This window comes from Eretmochelys imbricata, chromosome 14 (genome assembly GCF_965152235.1).
Source record: "Eretmochelys imbricata isolate rEreImb1 chromosome 14, rEreImb1.hap1, whole genome shotgun sequence".
NCBI classification, from domain to species: domain Eukaryota; kingdom Metazoa; phylum Chordata; order Testudines; family Cheloniidae; genus Eretmochelys; species Eretmochelys imbricata.
Genome location: NC_135585.1, coordinates 34749736 through 34774650, shown reverse-complemented (window position 1 = coordinate 34774650; position 24915 = coordinate 34749736).

Sequence of the window (24915 nt, the reverse complement as noted above, 5' to 3'; positions counted from 1 at the left end):
AAACAATGTTGTTTTTAATTTGCAAAAATTGAAAAATAGAGTTCAACTGACTGATTTTAAAAGCATTATTTGAGCTCAGAATAGGCAGCAGTGATCACCATATTCCTAAACCCCAGAGTAACTTTGGGAAATATGAACATCGAGGAAAGATATTTAAGATTAAATGTGAGTGTATAGGGAGGGGCAAGAGAAGGCAGCATGGTACAGTGAAGAGTGTGAAGTATTGGGATTCAAGATTCTCGACTCTGCCACTGGGGTGACCTTGGGCAAGTCACTTCGCTCCTCGGTGCTTCCATCTGGCAGCGGGGGTTTGTCAGCCCTGGCAGGCAGGGAACCCAGGAGAAGGAACACTGATTTCAAAAAACCTCAGGCCTGGCTCACCAGTTTGTAAAAGTTGTGCCAATCACACATGCTCTGTGGGTCTGCACTGACGCTGCCAGCTAATAGGACAAGGAGAAGCAAGCATTTAAGATAAAATGGACTATGCAGCATTGTGTTTTTGCTATCTGTGAAGCTCAACAAACATATTACAAATATGGGGTGTATAACGTAGTAATCTTAACCTCTTTGCTAAATTGATATTTTGCAAAAGAGCTGGTTTTCCCCCCACTTAATCTGGGAAACTATCTGAATAATTATTTCGCATAAAGTACAGACATCTGCAAGTGGTTTAGTTGACTTGCTTTTAATCAATAAACTGTCCAGCTGGGATCTCAATATGTATACTCCTTGAATGGCAAGGAATTATCCCTGGGTGTGGGTTTGTTAGTGGGTTAATAATGTAAGTATTTGTAAGTTTGTAAATATAATATAATTTTAGGTGTGTGCCTCATGCCTCAACAGATGCAGAGTATGCTAATATTGGTTGAGCAAAAGTACATTCCAGAATGTGCCATTGCATTCATAGCATGTTTTATTGCAAAAAGAATACAAGTGATTTCTGACTGTTGATAATGAATTTATGGATTGTTAATCCACCAAAAATCTCAATCAAATGGTATGTAAAATATCATCATACCAAAAGTGTGTAAATAAAAATCAGGGAGTGATTCACTGCTGTGTTAGTTCAGTTTTATGCAGGACTCCATTGAAGTCAGTAGAGTTACTTCAGTGTAAAGCTGGTGTAACTCAGGAATTTAGTTTATACTTTCAGGGATAACTATATAGGGCCAGGTATGCTTCAGCTTGTACAAGCAGCTCCAGTGAGGCAAAGCAGCCAAGCGATCTAGGGAATCTAGCCCACTGTCTGTAATCAGATAGGGACCACGTGAAAATGCTTCATGTTTGTGAGGCAATTGTAAATGACAATTCTAAAAAATACTTCCCCACCCATTTCTCTCCTCTCCGTTTCCCCCATCTCTTCCTCCTCTCTCTGGTGGTCTCCTCCCTCATATTTTTCTCTCCCTCCTCGCTTCTTTCATCCTGCAGTGGCTTGAGCAGAACTTCAGAATAGCCACCAGTGCCAACCCCACTCCTTTCAACTGAAGAGAGTCAGAGCTCCACAGAACAAGCAACTCAGGCTGCTGGTGCTGGCCCCATCCTGTGCTGGTCAGCACAGCGACAGCAGGGCTTGAAAGAAAATCTGCTGGCATCACTTGGCATTAGCCTGGCTTCAGAGAAAATTCCATCCCTCCGTTGATTGTGTAGCGGAGCTTCAAAGCAGAGCAGGCTTAGTGTTGAGCTACATTTCCTTTGAAGCTTGATCAACTGAGCAGAGCAGTGTGGGACTAACAGCATTTAAGAGGCTTGTATAATTTCGTAACCTTTAATAACCTTTACATCTATGCAGTGAACACTAGCATGAGAGAAAGGGGTTAAATCAAAGCAATCTCTACTTAGGGGAGCTTCCCTAGAACTGTGGAGAAGCAAAGAGTAATAATTACTATGAAGACCACCCATGGATCATGCTTTGTGGATCCAAATGAGATATTATGGTGATAGGCACTTACATGCTGGGGTTACAGGTGCTACAGACAAATTGTAGAGGAGTTAAAAATAATAATTAATCTTCTATTTCAGGGTGAAATATGGAGGTCCAATGAATTCTGCCCCTTCCTATGCATCACATTGCATAACTGAAAAGGTGCATTTCTCCCTGCAATTCCTAGACCTCTGATGCAGCGGGTATTGGCCTCAGCTGGAAGCAGGGTGATGCACTAGATATAGCAATTTCTGTGTTCCCATGAGATAGTTCTGTTTTGGATTCTACTGCTATTTGATTGCATTCAAAGAAGAATTTGTAGTTGAACTGATATAGAAAGAAAAGTGGCATAGAACACCCAATAACTCACTCTGTCAAGGATTTGGCATAGCATTCAAGGGAAACCAACTATGATTTACGTCAATACAGAACAGATAATTTCCTATTGATTGACTGCCAGATCCTTGATAAAATAATGAGTTAGGCTCAATGCCAGTCATTCCTGGGCAGTGGCAGGCCAATGTTTCTATTACGCATGCCCTTGACAAGGGTTCTCTCAAAATTTGCAAGTAATTTGAGTTTATAAATTCTCTTTTCAAATACAAACTCAAGTAAACTAAAGTAGAGATTACTTGTACTTGAATTTAATTTTTGTTTTAATATGTGCACTCGTATAAGCGTTTGTGTCCAGTTGTGATAGTGAACATGCACATCAGAGTTTTTATGTTTGTTTTTGAACCAAGTGATTCTGCTTGGTAGGGTTTCCTCAGAGGAGATAGGGGAACATCCCATATTCATTTTAGTTTTCAAAGGAACTTAACTCATGGGGTCAGATTCTGAGAGTCTAGCAGTAAGTGGCACATCTGACTTTGTTCCCAAATCCTTCGTCCCAGTAGCTGGGCTGGATGCTAGCTAGCTCCATGGCAGACTGGGCAGGGCCGGCTCTAAAGTTTTTGCCGCCGCAAGCAGTGAAAAAAACTGCTGCCACAGATGGCAAAGGGGAGAAGCTGTCGCCAATTTGCCACTGCAGATGGCGGGACTGAGGAGCTGCTGCCGAATAGCCGCCGCGGCGGAAACTCTGCCGCCCCAAGCACCAGCTTGGAACACTGGTGCCTGGAGCTGGCCCTGAGACTGGGGCAAAAGAGTTTTCCATACTCAGGCTATGAAGTAGCTGCTGGACCTTTCTATTATTGCAGCTCTGAAAACGCACTAGCCACAATGGTCCAAAAACACTTCATTCCTCTGAGGGTGGCTGTGAAGAACATGGACATTATATATACAAAACATTCAAAAAATTAGTATCTCTGTCTAGCTCTGTGAGTTTGTTGATAATCCTGCAGGAACCACACACAACACTAGTAGATAGAATTCAATTTCCTGGTGTTCAGAGGGCCCATACCAGCAATCCATTCTGTGAAGAGCACCTCCAGTACCCTCTGGAGACGTGCATAAGTGAATTTGGCGCCCTGCTCAAAACCCCAGGAGATCTTTAGTCAGAAACACGAAGCAAAGAGACTTTAGAATGGTTAAAAAGACAACCTGAGACTTAAGAGGGGAGAGATGCTGTCTGGGATGTCCAAGGAGCAGTAGTTACAGGGGAACGCATCTCACCCAGCCCAGTGACGGGGTTAAGTGGAACCTACTTAAACCGTCAAGGAAAGGCTAAGTTAGGTAAAGCGAAATGCATATAGGCTTTTTGTGATTTTTAAACCCTGTTCTCTCATTGCTATGTACCTTTGGATTAATGAACAAATGTGTTTGTTGGGAAGAAGCTTGAATCAGACACTGATGACAAGCTCCCAAAGGGATAGTTATTGAAGGTTCAAAATACAGCTGGATGTGTGGAATTATCATGGTTGGGAAACAAGGGGACTGCAGTAAGAAACCCAGTCTAATAGCAGAGTGAACTGCAGAATTCTACCCTGAGAAAAAGACAGGCCTAGATCTGTCACTTGAAGGGGTGTACTCAAGAGATACTGCAAAGGCATCTAAAGCATAGCTCGCCCTCTGAGTGTGACCGTGGGGAGCAGAAGGATCCACATAAAAGAGGATCCTCAGGCACACCCTTAGCCCATTGCTTCTTTTCCCTTTTAGCACACATAGGGAGCTACTGCTGAGCAGAGCTAAGGTCTGCACACACCCGGCATGGCTCTCCATATCCTATCCCCTATTCAACAGGGCTGATTGATTCTGTTCCCAGGTGTCCCTTCTGCATCCATGGAGGAAAGGGCAGGATTTGACCCTCTAGGGATTATGCTGTTGACTTCAGTGGGAGCAGGACTCAATCCTAGAGCATCATTAATGGTTGCCTGAATTTCACACTCCAGCAACATAACTGTTTGCAAAATTGCCTGCTCTATACATAAGCTGGTGAAGCACGAACCTGCAAAACCCACATAAAAATCATAGCCAGGACCACTGCTTCATTGCCACATAAAACCATGCTGAGAGGCCACAAAGAACAGGAAATGTACTCTAATTCACTCACTCCTGCACAGAGACATCGCCTGTTAGGCTTACAACTCCGGGTGCATATATAAACAATGTACAAAAATACAACTGGCCTGGTTCCCATATCAGAACAGTTCTCCCCCCGCTGCCCCACTATGCCCATAATCCCATTTATGAGAAGCCTGGGATATGAGATAAGCTTTGCACCATGCCCCACAGCTCAATGCATTCAGGTTCTGTTGGACTAAGGAATAGATTGAGTCCCTTCACTGATGGTCCCGCCAATGAAAATTCTCTTTCATCAGCACCCCAGTGCTAAAACTGTGGTGTTGTTATCTCAAAGGCCTCAGCAGATCTCACCTATGGTTGTATCACACAGAATGAGAGGTAGTCTCAATGCACCAATATTAAAACCATCAGAGATATATAGGTTAAACCCAACAGCTTCCAGCAGATAACCATGAGCATTTTTACAAATGCACTTGCTATGGGAGATACCACTAAGGCTCATGCACAGACAATCCAGGAAGTTTTTGGAAAGTGTAGGGGACAATTTCCTGGTGCAAGTGTTGGAGGAATCAACTAGGGGCAGAGCTCTTCTTGACCTTATGCTCACAAACCAGGAAGAATTCGTAGGGGAAGCACAAATGGATGGAAACCTGGGAGGCAGTGACCATGAGATGGTTGAGTTCAGGATCCTGACACAAGGAAGAAAGGAGAGCAGCAGAATATGGACCCTGGACTTCAGAAAAGCAGACTTTGACTCCCTCAGGGAACGGATGGCCAGGATCCCCTGGGAGAATAACATGAAGGGGAAAGGAGTCTAGGAGAGCTGGCTGTATTTTAAAGGATCCTTCTTGAGGTTGAAGAACAAACCACCCCGATGTGTAGAAAGAATAGTAAATACGGCAGGTGATCAGCTTGGCTTAACAGTGAAATCCTTGCTGATCTTAAACACAAAAAAAGAAGCTTACAAGAAGTGGAAAATTGGACAAATGACCAGAGAGGAGTATAAAAATATTGCTCAGGCATGCAGGAGTGAAATCAGGAAGGCTAAATCACACTTGGAGTTGCAGCTAGCAAGACATGTTAAGAGTAACAAGAAGGGTTTCTTCAGGTATGTTAGCAACAAGAAAAAGATCAAGGAAAGTGTGGGCCCCTTACTGAATGAGGAAGGCAACCTAGTGACAGAGGATGTGGAAAAAGCTAATGTACTCAATGCCTTTTTTCCCTCTGTCTTCACGAACAAGGTCAGCAGCCAGATTACTGCACTGGGCAGCACATCATGGAGAGGAGGTGACCAGCCCTCTGTGGAGAAAGAAGAGGTTCAGGACTATTTAGAAAAGCTGGACGAGCACAAGTCCCTGGGGCCGGATGCACTGCATCTGAGGGTGCTAAAGGAGTTGGCGGATGTGATTGCAGAGAATTGGCCATTATCTTTAAAAACTCATGGTGATTGTGGGAGGTCCCAGATAACTGGAAAAAGGCCAATGTAGTGCCCATCTTTACAAAAGGGAAGAAGGATGATCTGGGAAACCACAGGCCAGTCAGCCTCACCTCAGTCCCTGGAAAAATCATGGAGCAGGTCCTCAAGGAATCAATTCTGAAGCACTTAGAGGAGAGGAAAGTGATCAGAAACAGTCAGCATGGATTCACCAAGGGCAAGTCATGCCTGACGAACCTAATTGCCTTCTATGACGAGATAACTGGTTCTGTGGATGAGGGGACAGCAGGGAACGTGTTATTCCTTGACTTTAACAAAGCTTTTGATACGGTCTTCCCAGTATTCTTGCCAGCAAGTTAAAGAAGTATGGGTTGGATGAATGGACTGTAAGATGGATAGAAAGCTGGCTAGACCGTTTGGCTCAATGGGTAGTGATCAATGGCTCCATGTCTAGCTGGTAGCCGGTATCAAGCAGAGTGCCCCAAGGGTCAATCCTGGTGCCGGTTTTGTTCAATATCTTCATTAATGATCTGGAGAATGGCATGGATTGTACCCTCAGCAAGTTTGCAGATCACACTAAACTGGGAGGAATGAAAGATATTCTAGAGGGTAGGGATAGGATACAGAGGGACCTAGACAAATTGGAGGATTGGGCCAAAAGAAATCTGATGAGAATCAACAAGGACAAGTGCAGAATCCTGCACTTAGGACGGAAGAATCCCATGCACTGCTACAGACTAGGGACCAAGTGGCTAGGCAGCAGTTCTGCAGAAAAGGATCTAGGGGTTACAGTGGATGAGAAGCTGGATAAGAATGAACAGTGTGCCCTTGTTGCCAGGAAGGCTAACGGCATTTTGGTCTGTATAAGTGGGAGCATTGCCAGCAGATTGAGGGACGTGATCATTCCCCTCTATTTGGCATTGCTGCGGCCTCATCTGGAGTATTGTGTCCAGTTTTGGGCCCCACACTAAAAGGATGTGGAAAAATTGGAAAGAGTCCAGCAGAGGACAACAAAAATGATTAGGGGGCTGGAGCACATGACTTTGAGGCGAGGCTGAGGGAACTGGGATTATTTAGTCTGTGGAAGAGAAGAATGAGGGGGGATTTGACAGGTACTTTCAATGACCTGAAAGGGGGTTCCAAAGAGGATGGATCTAGACTGTTCTCAGTGGTAGCAGATGACAGAACAAGGAGTAATGGTCTCAAGTTGCAGAGGGGGAGGTTTAGGTTGGATGTTAGGAAAACCTTTTTCACTAGGAGCGTGGTGAAGCACTGGAATGGGTTACCTAGGGAGGTGGTGGAATCTCCTTCCTGAGAGGTTTTTAAGGTCAGGCTTGACAAAGCCCTGGCTGGGATGATTTAGTTGGGGATTGGTCCTGCTTCGAGCAGGGGGTTGGACTAGATGACCTCCTGAGGTCCCTTCCAACCCTGATAGTCTATGATTCCAGAAGCAAAACCAACTGGAGTTTTGCAGCAGTCTTCAAGTGCAGCTGCACACAGAGAGAATTGGAATAATCCAATTTGAACATAATGGGCTGCAAACTCTACTTAGGGCTGGCATCTTTTCACCACTCAGGAGTTACAAAGAGGCTGGAAAATGGCTCTGTTGGAGGGGAATTGCCTGTAAGTGAAAATGTGTTGGCTCCAGGTCCTGCACCTGCTGATTCATTAGAAAGGGCCATGTCAAAGCAATCCTGCACTGGTATGGGGTCCATTAAGGATGGTGCATCAGTGGTGCAACTAAGAGCTGCCTAGAAGTGGCTCCAACTCTTGTTGGGGCTACAGATGGCCTTGAGATTCAGAGAGCTTGAGCCATCTCCTTGGTACCTCCTCCTTCTTCCAGCTTCAGGAGAGAATCCAGCTCAATTACCTCAACTGATGTAGCATATATAGAATACTTCTGAAAACTGCCATTAAAAAGACATGGACATATGTCTGTGTGGTGGTCTTTTTGAGTGTTGCTGTTTTCTTAAGCTCCCTCAGTCTCCTATAAGCTATCAGTTGGCCTCTGTGGCCTCAGGCTTCTAGCTGGCTCACACTGTCCAACCCCTTCTAGGGTACAACAAACTCCAATAGAAAGAGTTCCTTGCCCTTCAGGATTAATTATAACAAAAATGGCTTCTTACCCACCTGCGACTTAACTCCCTTTGTGGAATTAACTCAGCAGGGTTCCTTCCACACTCCTACTCTCATTGGTGACCAGCAATAGATCCAGGCTTGGCTTGGCTTGGCTTGGCTTGGCCCGGCCCGGCCCAGTTCCTTTAGCTGTGGCGTAGGGAACATCCCACCTTGCTCCATTGGCTCCAGCCAGGAACCATATTGCTAAACCCAGGCAGCTCCTTTTATTTTGGCCTGCTGAGCCTTGATTGTTTGTAACTGGTCCCCAGCATTTCTAGCTGCTGGAGGACTAGCTCTCAATGGTTCCTAAAATGGCTGCTCTCTGGATGTCTCTTCAGGCAAGGCTGGAGGTTTAACACTTGCTGCTCTTTTCCTCTCAGAGAACTGCTCCGGAGGCTGAGTGCAGCAGAGCAGCCTCCAGAAGGGAGCCACAAAAGCCTGGTACACCCTGCCCACAGTCTGTTTTGCTTTTTAACATTTTAAATAATTCATAGAGAAGTATTACATTTTTAATAGTAATGTATGGTTAGTGACATGACAGTCTCTCACACTGTATTCAAGCACATTTCTCTGGTGCATTGTGACTGCTAAAGTGGTCTAGTTTGAAAGCAAAGCAGTTTGGGAAGCGGCCAATTTTCTCCCATAGCAATAGCGTGAACATCTAGCTTATTTCCCCATTGCCAATTCATAGAGGAAGAATTTCTTTCACTAAATGCATGAATGGCCAGCTCATTACAAAGTAGTTATTCCATAATTTTGTTCAGGCTGACAGCAAAATCCATTTGAGGGATCCAAGTTATGTCATCACAGTATGAAAGCATCTGTACCTCCATGAAACTGTTTGATTGGACTGGGAATGAGACTATTTGAAAATCAAGCTACTGTTTTTCTATGCTTTTTTAAAAGATATATTTCTAGTACATTTTAATACCGTCTGGATGTAACAGTTCACAGGTCCTCCTGCACTAGATCCACAGCATAGTCTTTTATTTGGACAGGAAGTTGTCCATTAGTCCATGACCTTCCTTTTTCTTACAATGTGTTGTAAATTTAAGGGAAGCTCAGATGAAGTGAGGTTGGTGTTCAGACTGGCGGTTGTCCTAAAAGCATTGAATAAATCAATATGATAAATCACTCTCCTAGTCATCAAGTTTTAGGTTAGGCATGAATTGGACAGTTAAAGTGCTAAAAAAAGAATTCCATTGTTGTTTTGTTTTCCAGTATCACCTAGTCCACAGATAAAGAAGCTGTTTCATTCTCTGCTGCTGATAAGCAGACATTTTGTAAGCTAATCTCTTGATAAAAAAGAGAGGTTTTGTGTATCCATGGAAAAGTGTTCCATGTTTCTCTGTCCTGCTTTGTTAATTTTAGAACTTGCTTTAAACCTTTGCTGTGATGCACATTATGATACTTGTTTACTTCACCCTAATGTAAGGGGACATAGTTCCATATCAGTTCTTGTCTTGCTGGGTCTAAGAGAAATGTATTAGAGTAATAAAAGGATGAATGATCAGATTGTAATTTGAGCTTGTTTTGTTTTACTCATGTAACTCGTGTAACCCACTGGTGACTGTGTACTGTATCACAGTTGCCCTTGTGTGCCCAATCAGAAGATAGAAGTCTGTAACAGAAATCTGGCTCTTTAGCTCAAGCTGTAGTTGCTCATGCTTTTAGCTCACAGTAGTTCTCAAAGTATTTACCATTGTGGGCCGCATATGCAACTCTCTCTGTGTTAGGTGGGCTGCATCCACACTATATATTACCTGTATGGCCCTGAGGATATCACATGGGCTGCAGCCATGTGTTGATTGGGCTGCAAGCAGCTGGCAGCCCGAGAACCACCTCTAGAGGCTCCTGATTCAATTCCTAGTGTGTTGGCCAAGTTGCCAGGCATCACACTTGTACTCCTTAGTTGCTTGAGGACATACATACAGGGCAGTCCATGTACTCCCCAAACAAACTTGTGAATGGGGTGTATTCTGAAGCTTTAAATAAACTGATAAGGTCGAGAAGGAAAAGACTTAATGCAGCAGTTCTCATTTACTCCATCTCACTGTTGTTTCAGGATTGTTCCCTATTGTACATTTGCTTACATTTTGGCTGGTTTATTTTTAAATGTTCCAAGACTTTCACCTCATCCTTTAGGCTGGTATCCCACCATCAGCAAGTTTTTCCCGATATTCTGCCTTAATTTTTCTTTGTCAACATCTTCCCCATTATGAACTCCTATAAAATCGAATAGAAAATGTTTACCTTTCTCCAGGTTTGTTTGAATCATCCTATGACATATAATACAATTTAATAGAAATTTAATAGCTATGAAATGCTACAGGATGGTTAAATAAATTCTAGATAGATCTTTTTATTAACTTAATTTCTCACCCTCCTGGGGATTATATTGGGTGTTACCCAGCGATATCTGTCATCAGTCGGAACATGTGGGGCTACAGGGCTTAGAACGACTTGTGTTATACCCTCATGTTATTCACTGTTTGATATTGTTTAGTGTAACCCCTTTAATTGAAGTACCCTGCATCCTAACTAACCTGTATCTTTTGCTGTGTCTCAGCCAGATTGGGAATAAAGGTGCCTTAAAATTTGTGATCCCTGATTGTGAGTGTCATTTTTGGGTCAGTCCATTGAGTGTTAGATGGACATGACTGACACATGGCTCTAACCATTGGAATACCTACAGCAAGGGTCTTCAGGCTTGTAGCATGCTTGCTACAACTGCCCGCATTACTAAATGTCCATCCAATGGTGTTTACATGGGGTCAGGTTCAGGCTTGTCCAAGGTGACAGGGACGTCTGTTACAATACCCTAAAGGGAAGCCTGATTTAACATGAATGGACTTGATCAAAGTGCAGTGGAGAAAAAGTGAGTAGAGCCCTGCAAATCCGCAGGTATCCGCTTTTTATCCATGGACCATTTCTGCGGATATAAGCATGGATGCGGATACAAATTTTGTATCCGTGCAGGGCTTTGACGGTAAGAGCAGACGGGCAGCTGTGAGCTGCCCTGGGCGGTGCCTGGGGGGCCGGGACAGGGGCCAGCGACTGCTCGGGCCCCACACCCAGGGCAGGTAGAGGGTCTGCCGCAGCTCCACACAGTTGTCCGCCTGGCTCTTACCATGGCCGGGCCAGAACCGGGTCAGGGAGAGCAGCGCTGGCAGCTGAGGGGAGCCTGGGTCCCTCCACCTGCCCTGGGTCGGGGGCTGGGACACTGGGCAGGGGGCTGCTCAGGATCCACTGCGGCTCCCCACAACTGCCAGGGCGTCTCTCCTTAACCGGGCTCCAGAGGGGAGCGTGTGCCCTGGCGCCTGAGTCCGGCCCCCGGTGTACAGCCCTGAAAATCCCCGGATATCCGCAGATAATTTTTGCAGATCGCGGCTCGGAGGCGGATACACATTTGCGTACCCGCCCAGGGCTCTAAAAGTGAGTAAACTGCTCTTTGCTCTAGTACTAGATAGTCACCCACTTGTGCATGTGGATTGCTAATGTTCATCAGGTAGCCTCATGATACAAACAGATAACACAGAGAATTTGGTGGCAGAATTCCATGAGGCTTTTAAGGAAATGGGATGTTCTCCAGGGACCAAAAATAAAGTTGGACTGTAATGCCCAGGCAGTGGTGCCATGCTGCCAGAAAAGTAACTGGAACTAGACAGGTGAAAACAGAAATGATCTAGAAAGTGGAAGAACCTGCCAAGTGAATCTTGTTGCTTATGACTGTAAAGACAAAATAATAATAATAAAAGAATGGCGACTTTACCTGTGCTTAAGTCCCAAAGCACTGAATGAACAGATTTGCAGGGAACATTATCATTTACCTACAAGACATGAGCGATGTCAGAGGCATAAAGTATTTCAACAGATTGGCTGGTTCTGCTGCATTTTGGCCGTGCATGTTTAACATGTTTTTTTGGGAGATGCTGCTTCATACAAAGCCTTATGGCATGTGGCAGAATAGGTACGTAAGTGGACATACCATACTCTCCATTCTCATGGCTGATGACAGGGAAGAAAATGGGGGAGGGGGAAACACTGAGGAAAAGTTGGAGCTTCTAATGAAGAGGGGAGTGGAGTAAATGTCATCGCTGTTTGGATCAGTTCAAACCACAGTTGCCAACTTTCATGTAGTAAATAAGCACCCCAACTGTCACAATAAGCCAAAAATCAAGCTAATCCCATTTTAAAACAAGGTCAAAACAAGCCATTTTTTAAGAACCCCAACTCTCTATGTGATTAGATCCCCCGAGCATGCAGTCTGGGACTGTGGTGGGCCCGCTGTCCACGACTCTCTTCCCCTCCTTGCCGCTGATTGCCAGGAGCTGATTAAAAAAAAAAAAAAGTAACAGGCAACAAGCTACAAGCCAAAACCTAGCCAACGAGCAACTCACAAGCCAATTATGCCAAAAACAAGCCCAATTTCTGTGTATTTTTCCGTGGGTTTGGCATGTTTGGTTCAAACATTGCTTCACACATTCATCTTTTCTCACCACTTCTGCACGTGAAGGTTTTCATAAGACAATACCATAGTTCTTCTAAGAGAAACAGCCGCTGTCTCCCAAGACAATACAGCAGTATTTTTCAATTTGTACTATATAGGCCCAAATTCGGCTCTCACTTACACTGGTGTAAATTTGGATAGCGATCAATGAGTTATTTTGGATTCACTCCCATTAAATGGGGAGCAGAATTTGATTTGATGTGTTGCTTTGGGGAATGACTAAGAGGAAACATGATTTAGAAGTGTTTGTGCAAAAGGGCTTCAACTAAACAGGAAAAATGTTTGTTTGAAAAACAGGAGTGGAAACAACAGGAGACAGGGCCCCCCCATCCTGGGAAAGGGGGACACAGGGCCCCCCCCAGCCAGGAAAAGGAGGGAAGGGGGAAACAGGGCCCCCCCCAGCCCGAGAAAGGGGGTGAAGGGGGATACAGGGCCCCCAGCCCGGGAAAGGGGGGGAAGGGGGACATAGGGCCCCCCCAGCCTCAAAAAGGGGGGGAAGGGAGAGGAGGGACACAGGGCTCCCCCCAGCCCGGGAAAGGGGGGCAAGGGGGAGATAGGGCCCCCCCCAGCCCGGGAAATTGGGACACAGGGCCCTTCCCAGCCGGGAAAGGGGGGGAAGGGGGACACAGGGCCCCCCCCAGCCTGAGAAAGTGGGGGAAGGGGGACACAGGGCCCCCCTCCCCAACCTGGGAAAGGGGGGGAAGGGAGACATAGGGCCCTCCCCAGCCTCGAAAAGGGGCGGAAGGTAGAGGGGGGACACAGGGCCTCCCCCAGCATGGGAAAGAGGGGGAAGCCAGAGGGGGGACAGAGGGCCCCCCCCCAGCCCGGGAAAGGGGGGAAGGGAGAGGGGGAATACAGGGTCCCCCCAGCCCGGGAAAGGAGGGGAAGGGGCACACAGGGCCCCCCCAGCCCGGTAAAGGGGGGAAGGGAGAGCAGGGACAGAGGGCCCCCCGCAGCCCGTGAAAGGGGGGGAAGGGAGAGGGGGGACAGAGGGCCCCCCCAGAATGGGAAAGGGGGGAAGGGGACAGAGGGCCCCCCCAGCCTGGGAAAGGGGGGGAAGAAGGACACAGGGCCCCCCAGCCTGGGTAAGGGGGAGAAGGGGGAAGGGGGACACACGGCCCCCCCAGCCCGGGAAAGGGGGGGAAGGGAGAGGGGGAACAGGACCCCCCTCTGCCAGGGAAAGGGGGGGAAAGGAGAGGGGGGACACAGGGCCCCCCCCAGCCAGGGAAAAGGGGAGAAGGGAGAGGGGGGATACAGGGCCCCCCCAGTCTGGGAAACGGGGGAAGGGGTACAAAGGCCCCCCCCAGCCGTGGAAAGGGGGGGAGGGGAGAGGGGGGTAACAGGGCCCCACCCAGCCCGGGAAAGGGGGAGAAGGGAGAGGGGGGACAGAGGGCCCCCCGAAGCCTGGGAAAGGGGGGAAAGGGGGACACAGGGCCCCCCCAGCCCGAGAAAGGAGAGGGGGGACACAGGGCCCCCCCCCCAGCCAGGGAAAAGGGGAGAAGGGAGAGGGGGGATACAGGGCCTCCCGAGTCTGGGAAACGGGGGAAGGGGGACAAAGGCCCCCCCCAGCCGGGGAAAGGGGGGGAGGGGACAGGGGGTAACAGGGCCCCACCCAGCCCGGGAAAGGGGGAGAAGGGAGAGGGGGGACAGAGGGCCCCCCGAAGCCTGGGAAAGGGGGGAAGGGGGACAGAGGGCCCCCCCAAGCCTGGGAAACGGTGGAAGGGGGACAGAGGGTCCCCGCCAGCCCGGGAAAGGGGGAAAAGGGGGACACAGGGCCCCCCCAGCCCGAGAAAGCGGGGGAAGGGGGACACAGGGCCCCCCTCCCCAGCCCAGGAAAGGGGGGGAAGGGAGACATAGGGCCCCCCCAGCCTCGAAAAGGGGGGGAAGGGAAAGGGGGGACACAGGGCTCCCCCCAGTCTGGGAAAGGGGGGGAAGGGAGATGGGGGACAGAGGGCCCCCCCAGCCCGGGAAAAGGGGGGAAGGGAGAGGAGGGACAGAGGGCACCCCCCAGCCCGGGAAAGGGGGGCAGGTAAAGGGGAGACAGAGGGCTCCCCCATCCCGTGAAAGGGAGGGGAAGGGGCACACAGAGCCTCCCCTCAGCCAGGAAAAGGGCGGAAAGGGGGACAAAGTCCCCCCCCAGCTCAGGAAAGGGTGGAAAGGGGGACAGAGGGCCCCCCGCAGCCCGTGAAAGGGGGGGAAGGGAGAGGGGGGACAGAGGGCCCCCCCCAGAATGGGAAAGGGAGGAAGGGGACAGGGGGCCCCCCCAGCCTGGGAAAGGGGGGGAAGAAGGACACAGGGCCTCCCAGCCCGGGAAAGGGGGGAAAGGAGAGGGGGGACACAGGGCCCCCCCCAGCCAGGGAAAAGGGGAGAAGGGAGAGGGGGGACACAGGGCCCTCCCAGTCTGGGAAACGGGGGAAGGGGGAAAAAGGCCCCCCCCCAGCCGGGGAATGGGGCGGGAAGGGAGAGGGGGGAAACAGGGCCCCACCCAGCCCGGGAAAGGGGGGGAAGGGAAAGGGGGGACAGAGGGCCCCCCCAAGCCTGGGAAAGGGGGGAAGGGGGACAGAGGGCCCCCCCAGCCCGGGAAAGGGGAGAAGGGGGACAGAGGGTCCCCCCCAGCCCGTGAAAGGGGCTGAAGGGAGACACAGGGCCCCCCCAGCCCGGGAAAGGGGGGGAAAGGAGAGGATGGACACAGGGCCCCCCCCCAGCCAGGGAAAAGGGGAGAAGGGAGAGGGGGGACAGAGGGCCCCCCCAGCCCGGGAAAGGGAGGAAGGGGGACAGAGGGCCCCCCCAAGCCTGGGAAATGGGGGAAGGGGGACAGAGGGCCCCCGCCAGCCCGGGAAAGGGGGAAAAGGGGGACACAGGGCCCCCAGCCCGTGAAAGGGGCTGAAGGGAGACACAGGGCCCCCCCAGCCCAGGAAAGGGGGGGAAGGGAGACACAGGGCCCCCCCAGCCCTGGAAAGGGGGGAAGGGAGAGCAGGGACAGAGGGCCCCCCGCAGCCCGTGAAAGGGGGGGAAGGGAGAGGGGGGACAGAGGGCCCCCCCAGAATGGGAAAGGGGGGAAGGGGACAGAGGGCCCCCCCAGCCTGGGAAAGGGGGGGAAGAAGGACACAGGGCCCCCCAGCCTGGGTAAGGGGGAGAAGGGGGAAGGGGGACACATGGCCCCCCCAGCCAGGGAAAGGGGGGGAAGGGAGAGGGGGAACAGGACCCCCCTCTGCCGGGGAAAGGGGGGGAAAGGAGAGGGGGGACACAGGGCCCCCCCCCAGCCAGGGAAAAGGGGAGAAGGGAGAGGGGGGATACAGGGCCCCCCCAGTCTGGGAAACGGGGGAAGGGGTACAAAGGCCCCCCCCAGCCGGGGAAAGGGGGGGAGGGGAGAGGGGGTAACAGGGCCCCACCCAGCCCGGGAAAGGGGGAGAAGGGAGAGGGGGGACAGAGGGCCCCCCGAAGCCTGGGAAAGGGGGGAAAGGGGGACACAGGGCCCCCCCAGCCCGAGAAAGGAGAGGGGGGACACAGGGCCCCCCCCCAGCCAGGGAAAAGGGGAGAAGGGAGAGGGGGGATACAGGGCCTCCCGAGTCTGGGAAACGGGGGAAGGGGGACAAAGGCCCCCCCAGCCGGGGAAAGGGGGGGAGGGGAGAGGGGGTAACAGGGCCCCACCCAGCCCGGGAAAGGGGGAGAAGGGAGAGGGGGGACAGAGGGCCCCCCGAAGCCTGGGAAAGGGGGGAAGGGGGACAGAGGGCCCCCCCAAGCCTGGGAAACGGTGGAAGGGGGACAGAGGGTCCCCGCCAGCCCGGAAAAGGGGGGAAAGGGGGACACAGGGCCCCCCCAGCCCGAGAAAGCGGGGGAAGGGGGACACAGGGCCCCCCTCCCCAGCCCAGGAAAGGGGGGGAAGGGAGACATAGGGCCCCCCCAGCCTCGAAAAGGGGGGGAAGGGAGAGGGGGGACACAGGGCTCCCCCCAGTCTGGGAAAGGGGGGGAAGGGAGAGGGGGACACAGAGCCCCCCCCAGCCCGGGAAAGGGGGGAAAGGGAAAGGGGGGACACAGGGCTCCCCCCAGTCTGGGAAAGGGGGGGAAGGGAGATGGGGGACAGAGGGCCCCCCCAGCCCGGGAAAAGGGGGGAAGGGAGAGGAGGGACAGAGGGCACCCCCCAGCCCGGGAAAGGGGGGCAGGTAAAGGGGAGACAGAGGGCTCCCCCATCCCGTGAAAGGGAGGGGAAGGGGCACACAGAGCCTCCCCTCAGCCAGGAAAAGGGCGGAAAGGGGGACAAAGTCACCCCCCAGCCCGGGAAAGGGTGGAAAGGGGGACAGAGGGCCCCCCGCAGCCCGTGAAAGGGGGGGAAGGGAGAGGGGGGACAGAGGGCCCCCCCCAGAATGGGAAAGGGAGGAAGGGGACAGGGGGCCCCCCCAGCCTGGGAAAGGGGGGGAAGAAGGACACAGGGCCTCCCAGCCCGGGAAAGGGGGGAAAGGAGAGGGGGGACACAGGGCCCCCCCCAGCCAGGGAAAAGGGGAGAAGGGAGAGGGGGGACACAGGGCCCTCCCAGTCTGGGAAACGGGGGAAGGGGGACAAAGGCCCCCCCCCAGCCGGGGAATGGGGCGGGAAGGGAGAGGGGGGAAACAGGGCCCCACCCAGCCCGGGAAAGGGGGGGAAGGGAAAGGGGGGACAGAGGGCCCCCCCAAGCCTGGGAAAGGGGGGAAGGGGGACAGAGGGCCCCCCCAGCCCGGGAAAGGGGAGAAGGGGGACAGAGGGTCCCCCCCAGCCCGTGAAAGGGGCTGAAGGGAGACACAGGGCCCCCCCAGCCCGGGAAAGGGGGGGAAAGGAGAGGATGGACACAGGGCCCCCCCCCCAAGCCAGGGAAAAGGGGAGAAGGGAGAGGGGGGACAGAGGGCCCCCCCCAGCCCGGGAAAGGGAGGAAGGGGGACAGAGGGCCCCCCCAAGCCTGGGAAATGGGGGAAGGGGGACAGAGGGCCCCCGCCAGCCCGGGAAAGGGGGAAAAGGGGGACACAGGGCCCCCAGCCCGTGAAAGGGGCTGAAGGGAGACACAGGGCCCCCCCAGCCCAGGAAAGGGGGGGAAGGGAGACACAGGGCCCCCCCAGCCCGGGAAAGGGGGGGAAGGGAGACATAGGGCCCCCCCCAGCCTCGAAAAGGGGGGGAAGGGAGAGGGGGGACACAGGGCCTCCCCCAGCACGGGAAAGAGGGGGAAGGGAGAGGGGGGACACAGGGCCCCCCCCAGCCCGGGAAAGGAGGGCAAGTGGGAACAGGGCCCCCCCAGCCCGGGAAATTGGGACACAGGACCCCTCCCAGCCTCGAAAAGGGGGGGAAGGGAGAGGGGGGACACAGGGCCTCCCCCAGCACGGGAAAGAGGGGGAAGGGAGAGGGGGACAGAGAGCCCCCCCCAGCCCGGGAAAGGGGGGAAAGGGAAAGGGGGGACACAGGGCTCCCCCCAGTCTGGGCAAGGGGGGGAAGGGAGATGGGGAACAGAGGGCACCCCCCAGCCCATGAAAGGGTGGAAAGGGGGACAGAGGGCCCCCCCAGCCCGGGAAAAGGGGGGAAGGGATGGGGGGACAGAGGGCACCCCCCAGCCCGGGAAAGGGGGGCAGGTAAAGGGGAGTCAGAGGGCCCCCCCAGCCCGTGAAAGGGGGGGGAAGGGGCACACAGAGCCTCCCCTCAGCCAGGAAAAGGGTGGGAAGGGGGACAAAGTCCCCCCCCAGCCCAGGAAAGGGTGGAAAGGGGGACAGAGGGCAACCCCCCAGCCCGGGAAAGGGGGGGAAGGGAGAGGGGGGGACAGAGGGCACCCCCCCAGCAAGGGAAAGGGGGGGAATGGAGAGGGGGGACACAGGGCCCCCCCCCAGCCCGGTAAATGGGGAAAGGGGACAGAGGGCCCCCCCAGCCCGGGAAAGCGGGGGAAGGGAGAGGGTTGACAGAGGGCCCTCCAGCCTGGGAAAGGGGGGGAAGGGAGAGGGGGGATAGAGGGCCCCCCCCCTCCAGCCCAGGAAAGACTTTTAAAAATCTCGTGACCATGAAATTTACCAAACTGGATTTGTGAATTTGGTAGGGCCCTACCCAGGAGACTGAACAGGGGGGTACTTCACATTACAGCTACACAAATGTGGATCCTCAGTTGCACTGTTTATATCAGGGCCGCTTCTTTCTGGCAGATCCATTTGAGATCCGCGGCACACGTCTCAGACAGAACCTGGCTGCCTTTTATCCACCCGCAGCTGTTCCCAGCAGCAGAGCCTGAGAAGTTGCAGAGTGAGAGAGAGTCCGTGTCACTGTGGGTCCCTTTAACAAGGAAAGGCCCAGGGGTGAGTCTTTCCTCCCCCTCCCGCTATTGGGAAGCTGGGCTCTGGTGTTCTCCTTCATCTCCAACTTCACTGCAGAGCATCAGTCGAGAAGACGTCCCAGGCTGTGAGGTGAGTTAGGGCAGTGGCTCTCAACCTTTCCAGACCACTGCACCCCTTTCAGGAGTCTGATTTCTCTTGCGTACCCCAAGTTTCTCCTGACTTAAAAACAACTTGCTTCGAAAATCAGACCTAAAAATACAAATGTTGCCACAGCCACTATTGCTGAAAAATTGCTGACTCATTTTTACCAAATAATTATAAAATAAACCCATTGGAAATAAGTATTGTACTTACATGTCCGTGTGTGGCGTATAGAACAGTTTAAACAAGTCAGTGTCTGTCTGAAATTTTAGTTTGCACTGACTTCGCTAGTGCTTTTTATGTAGCCCGTTGTAAAACGAGGCCAATATCTAGATGAGTTGACCTACTCCTCGGAAGAGCTCTGTGTACCCCAGGGATACCTGTACCCCTGCTTGAGAACCACAGACTTAGGGGGTCTGGAGCAAGGACCATATGAGGCTGAATCCCATGGGGTAGGTGACCTGGTACTTGTTCATTGGAAGCGCCACCTTGATCTCCTGCATCTCAGCTTTCCTTTGAAAACAAAGTCTGATGGGTGAGAGGAAACCTGCACCGTGTGACCTGGGTAACAGGACAGCTGCAGGGAGCTGAGGACTTGTCCCGATGAACGGTTAGGGCTGGATTCACAACAGCAAAACATGCACCTAACCAACCCGGGCCAGTCACGCTGTGTTGTGTGTGACATTCCCATCCTGGGGCGGTTTATGTCTCTGAGAATGTGAACCCTGCAGGCCTGGGTGTTTCTCTGCGTAATGTGACCTTAGTGCTCCTGATGAGAGCCGTTGTTTGTAAATGTTTCAGTAGCAGACATATTTATCATTCATGGACAGACAGACATTTATTCATAATTAGAACTGGTCAAAAATAGCAGGGGTGGGGAGGGTCATGAAAATTGAAGAAGAAACCACCTCCCCCCCATATTCAAACTTATTTGCAAATATTTTAAATTATCAAATTTCTGTTTAGTTTTGGTGGGAAAAACGCCACATTCTCTCTCAAGTGGGCAGAGAAATCCAAAATGCTTTTTTTTAAACGGGAACTTTTTTCAAATGATCAATGCAATCCTAAGTGGCATTTTTAGTTCAAAGGTTGCATTGTGAGTGAAAAACCATTTTGAACCAGCTCTATTACTGTATAACAAGAGGAGTTTATTTGTCATGCTGCATTGTTTGGGCCAAATTCCAAGTGGTATTTCAGTTTTTGAACCGCTCTTCTCTTCTTGTGTCAGCACCTCTCATAAACTGTGGCCTTAATCTCAGCCCTGGAAATGCTTACGTGCATGTTTAACTTTAATGAGTGCTGTGAATAATTCCATTTCAATGGGACAGCTCTGAGGTCGGGTTTAGGCCACGGCCCTATATCGGTGTAACTACGTCATTTATTTAATTTTCTTTCTTTTATATGTGAAAGTTGTTGAGAGCTTAAAGCAGGTAAAATACATGGACAGGTTCGGACAGTCCAAGTTTGTCAGTGCAAAGTGACAGCAGAAATGTGGTATCTGCTAGTTTTCCATAAGTCTCTCAGGGTTACACAGGATAACTTTGGGGATCTCTGTCTTGCATCGGGAATGTTCCCTGAAAGTGTCCAAACAGCTCAGAGATACAGAACCATTCCCTGGATCCATTCTTATAGCTGTCTTCCCCGGAAAGCAGTCTGGCAAGTGTTCCTGTCAGGTCATTGCTAGGTTATCTGCCAACACACTAGAGTTTTCAGGTGCCTAAGTAGCCCTTTGAATCATTGTGAAATTATCCTCCCCGTCACCACCAAAATTTGAAATGGTGCCCCTTAGTGCACGGTACCCTAGCGTGCTCCCCCAGAGGAGCTGCATTAACAGGCAACTCTGCAAGTTCTCTGCATGCCTCTGCAAGTGACCCCCATGCCTCTCCATTTCCTTGGCCACATGGATCCTGTCCCCATGCTGGCGGCTCATCCAGAAAAAGAGGGAAAGAGCTCACCACTGCGACCACCTGAGGGATGTGTTGGGGTGAGATCAGCTGGTCAAAGCAGGCAATAGGGACAGAATCGGAGACTTGAAGCTCCTCGAGTGACCTCTGACCTTTCCAGACCTGCCCTTCAATCAGACACAGCGATTGTAAAGTTGAATGTGATAGTAACTAGACCCATTTTAAACCCTTCACCACAAAAGACAAAGCCCGTAGAATTCATCATTAACTATTTAATTCTCCTCCCCTGGCTCCCTACAGCCACCAGCCACCTTGGAGCTTTCCCTCGTCTCTCCCAGGCTGGGCTCACTTGATGGCAGGAGCTCAGCGGAGGGTCAAGCTTTGCTCTTTCGCTTCCATTCTTCCCGTCTTTGGGTGGCTGCATTTGCAACTGAGCAACCTGATCGAAACACTGAGTCCTCTGTCTCGGCAGGCAGGCCCAGCCGCGAAAGCCAAAGACTCCCTGAGAACAGGGGGAGGGTCGCCTCAACTCTCAGGAGTGGAGGCTGGGCCCATAGGGTAGGGTTACCATATTTGAACTTTCAAAAAAGAGGACACTCCGGGGGCGGGGGGGGGGGGGGAGTTGTAGCCCTGCCCCCTATCTACTCCCTCCCACTTCCTGCCCCCTGACTGCTCCCCACAGAACCACTAACCCATCCAACCCCCGCTGCTCCTTGTCCCCTGATCGCCCCCTCCCAGGACCCTGCCCTCTGTCTAAGCCTTCCTTCTCCCTGTCTCCAATTGCCCCCTCCTTAGATCCCCCCACCTGTCCCCCACTGCCCCGCCCCCTATCCGCACCCCTGCCCCCTGACAGACCCCTGGGTCTCCCACACCTATCCAACCACTCCCTGTCCCCTGACTGCCCCCGCAGAACCGTCGACCCATCTAAACCCCCCTGCTCCCTGTCCCTTGACTCCCCCGACCCCTCTCCGTATGCCCACCCCCTGACAGGCTCCCCCCAGAACCGCTGACCCATCCAACCCCCCCTGTCCCCTGACTGTCCCTTGGGACCCCATGCCCCTTCTCCAACCCCCCGTACCCTGCTGATCAGAGCAGTGTGTCTGGGGTGCGGAGCCAGACACAATGCCCTGCTCCCCGGTAGAGCACGCAGCTCCCCTCCCGCCCCGAGAATGCTGCATTGGGAGGGAAATCCCGGACCTTTTGAGAGTTTTACAAATTCCTCCCGGAGGACGATTGAAAACCCCAAAAGCCGGACATGTCTGGGAAAATCGGGACGCATGGTAACCCGACCACAGGGACTCCAGGATCTGCAGCTGCTGCCACCTCTATGGTGAATCCTCCGACTCATCACCAACCAGCTCTTCCCCATTCTGCCAGCCGGCCCCACGGTCTCACCATGGAGAACAGAAATCCTTTGGGACAGCAGGAGAGTCTCCTCAATGCCGCACTCTTTGCATGGCTTCCCGCGGTCGCCGGGAAACACGACTACCCTGCCCCAGGAGTCTCTCAAGGAGCTGCCGGCGCAGTCACTGGGCACCCACTCGTAATGGTCTCGGGCAGTGGCATTGCAGAGGGAGCTGAGCAGACCGTCCCTTCTGTGGCTTCCTGAATTGCTGCCAGGACTGATTCTCCTCTGCGCTAGGGACAGACCCGAGGAAAAGCAGCCATGGTGGGGGAGGGGGCAAGACAAGCTCTCCCCCTGAGCCCTTGACTAGCAGGCAAGCAGGACTCTGGGAGCCAGGGATCGGTGTGTCTTGCTGGGAGAGCAGAGCTGGAGAGCAGAAAAGGGCACTGGAGGAATTGTAGAAAAGTCAGTGTCATGGCCGAGTCATGGGCAGCCAGATCTAGTGGTCAGAGGCAGAGTCCACACTCACGAGACAGGAGTCGAGAGTCAGCTGGGTCAGGACACTGGAAGAGCAGAAGCAAAAGACCAAATTGTGTTCAGCACCTCAAGTCAGATGAGTCACCCCGAGTGCGGATGCCAGGAAATCAAGCCTGGGGAGTGGGAGCAGGAACAGCCAACACACGGTCCAGAGGAGGCAGGTGGGAGCTCGGGTGTTCAGACAGCTTCTTGTTCCTGCTGCTGGTTTAAGGAGGTCCCGGGGGCCGATTAGCTGCTCTGGGACTCTGCCAATGGGCCTCAGGGATGGAGCCTCAAACTGGGTCTGGACTTCATCAGTCCTAGCTAAGCAGTTTTTCGTAGGCTTCCAGGTGGCGTGCTGGAGGGTGACTGCTCCCAGGAACCCTGCAGACCTGGGTTAATGACCCAGGGGTCATGACAGTGACTGATCTCTCCCAGCTCAAACCTCCTGCACGAAACAGTCTCCAGGGTCCCGGACGCATCCTCTGAGAATAAAAAAAACACAGTCATGATGACAAATAGGCTATGGAACAGCCCCAAGTGCCCAGAAGAGTGGACGGTTCTTACCTCCAGGACATGCCTGGGATCTTCCATCTAAGCCTCTTTGGGACCCCTGTTTCTTGGTCTGACAGGATGAGATCATCTGTCCCCACTGCTCCCTGCGCTGGGCTGGCTGCAGCACACATCTGTGTAAGAGGCTGGGCCAGAGAGATATTACAGTCAGGGTCCAGGCAGCCCAGAAGAAGAACAGAGGATCTGAAACCAGAAGACGAAGCAATCAAATCCGCGGATTCGACAGAGAAGTTTTGAACCCTACAGGGACATCAAAGAAGGTCTGTTAGGAAAGCTGAGGTGTTAGTCTGGAAACTGCTAAGGCAAAGATTGTGACTTGTTAAGATTCAGTTGAAGTCACTACAAAGTGTGTTGTATTTTGTTTGTCTGTTTGAAATTTGTCATTTTCTCTTGCTTACTTTCACTTAAATCTCTTCTTTGTTACTGTGCTTCCCAAAGCACCTCAGCGTTGTGTGTTCGAGTGAAGTGTGAGTCTCCAGCCTCCCAACAGGCTGAGCTGTGCCCTGTCTCTCTGAAGGTAGCGAATAATTTCTGAGCGGTGCTGGGCCCAGAGTCCAAGGGCAGTTCACCAGACATCTCGTGTGAAGCCCAAAGAGCAGGAGAGATTCAGGCCCCACTGATCCATGGGAACTTCCCACAGAAGAGGCTACACAGGGCTCCAGACACAGCCAGCAGGATCCCTCCCACAAGCTGGGCCGTGTCCTTCCCCTCCCAGCCCCATAGCTTCCTCCCCACCCCAGCCTCAGGAACCCCTCCCACCTCCCTGCTCTCCCCACCCACTCTCCAATACCAGGCTGTTTCCAGAATGGAAGCAGGTGCGTACCAGAGTTCACTCACCGCTAGATGCTGGCCAGGCCTCGTCTCACCGCTTTCTCGCTGGGCTAGCAACCCCGTTGATACTCACTCTTGCAGTTTGCTGGCTGGGAACTCAGCCCTCCAACCAGGTGACGGTACTCTAGTCCACTCCTTCCTGAGACGTGCTCCTTGCAAAAGAAGTCCAATAATGTCTTGAACAGAAACAAGGCCTTCCACCCTCGTGGGGAGTTCTGCCTCAGCCTGATTTCAGCTCGGCCTGCCCTTCTTGGGTTTCTATGGTCTTCTGTGTCCCCTTCCTTAGGGACGGTGAGAGAACCCAGTCCTACCCTGGACTCCAGGTTTTGGCCCAAGGCCGTCTACTGAACAGCTCGCTCTGCTTCTGTACTTTTGATGCTGTTTTCCCTTGTTTCCTCTCAGGTGGGGCTCACTTGCTCATCAGTTTGGCCTAGCCCCAGGCTAGGCAGCCATAGGCCAAGCCACCCTGTTAGATACCCTCCTCCTTCCAATCCGGTCCAGCCTGGCTGACAGGTTTCCTGAGGGGATGGTGAAACCCCATTGCTGATCAAAAGGAGGTCAGAGTCTGTTCTTTAGGAGCTGAAGGTCCGTTTGTCGTGCTGCGGGAAGTGGAGCTGGAGAGCGGAGAAGTTAGGTGAAAGAGATTGCGTGATGGAGTCGGAGACTGAGGGACGGGAGCCTCCTCCCAGAAACGCTCCCAGGAGAACAGGTTTGAGGAGTTCTCTGGGGAGCCTCCTGCTAGGAAAAAAACAAGGGTGGCACATTGATGGAGATGTCTCTATCCCAGGGATGGGGGAAGCTCCCAGCCAGGCTGTGCAGCAGGGATCCCATTTCTCCCCCAAGAAACCCAGATGTCCAAAGAAGTCAATGGCTCTTACCTCCA